Here is a 1,179-nt window from a genome sequence, read left to right on the forward strand (position 1 = left end):
AAAAAAAAACAAAAACCCCAGCCACAGAAATGCTGACGCGTGGATGCCTATTGGTCCCGGTTGGTGCCACCAACCGGGAACAAAGGCCCTCCTGCTGGGCTCCGCGCACAGGCCACGTGGAGGCCCATATGTCCCGGTTCTGGATTGAACCGGGACTAAAGGGACAGGGCATTAGTACCGATCCTTTAGTCCCAGTTCAGGAACCGGGACAAAAGGCCCTTACGAAACGGGACAACAGGTTCTTTTTCTACTAGTGTTGGCTTCGACGGGAGGGGAGGAGCGGTGGCCTTTTTGGGACCCGAGCGATGGCGACCTACCATGGAGTACTCTTCCTAGCTGTCGGCAAGATGGGTGTGCCGTCTTCATGGTCGTGGCGGCAGGGCGCGGCCGGGGCAGAGCCGGCAATGTCCTCCACATTGTCGCTCTTGCCCCACACCTCGTATGCCGCCTCGTCGAACTCCTTGTAGGCGGCCTCAACTTCCGACTGATGCTGGTAGCAACGCCAGCGGGCGAGGTGGATCTTACGGGCAGAGCGGTAGGACTCGAGCAGCGGCGCCTGCTCCGCCACGCTGTGTCCAACGCGATTGCCCTACCGGCGGTGAGCTTCTCCTCCGCCTGCTGGTGCTCCTTGAGGAGCTGGAGGTTGTAGGCCGCGTCGGCCTGTGCCTCCTGGAACTACTCCTCCCGAACACTATTAGATCTCACTCTTGTTCGTGACCGTGAAGGATTGACAATCCCTTTTTCGCGTTGTGTGCAAGTGTTTGTTAGTTTGTGCAGGTGCATATATTGGGGACTTGCTTGTGCCTCCTACTGGATTGATACATTGGTTCTTAACCGAGGAAAATACTTATCTCTACTTTGCTGCATCACCCTTTCCTCTTCAAAGGAAAAACCAACGCAAGCTCAAGAAGTGCAATTACTACGTGGAGACCAACGACCAGGAGTAGTCTGGAGGTCCCAGGCAGGAGGCCTTGCCTTTCGATCTAGTGTTGTTGTTTTGCTCAACCTTCTTAAGGCAAAACTTTTCTAACTATATCTATACTCAGATATATTTGCTTCCGTGACTAATGTATTATGGGTCCTCATGGCCCTGACTTGTAATATAAAGTTTTATGTTTAAATTTTTGTCGTAGAGTTGTGTCGTGATATTGATGTGAGTCACCGTTCTTGATTGTGCAT

This window comes from Triticum dicoccoides, chromosome 5A (genome assembly GCF_002162155.2).
Source record: "Triticum dicoccoides isolate Atlit2015 ecotype Zavitan chromosome 5A, WEW_v2.0, whole genome shotgun sequence".
NCBI classification, from domain to species: domain Eukaryota; kingdom Viridiplantae; phylum Streptophyta; class Magnoliopsida; order Poales; family Poaceae; genus Triticum; species Triticum dicoccoides.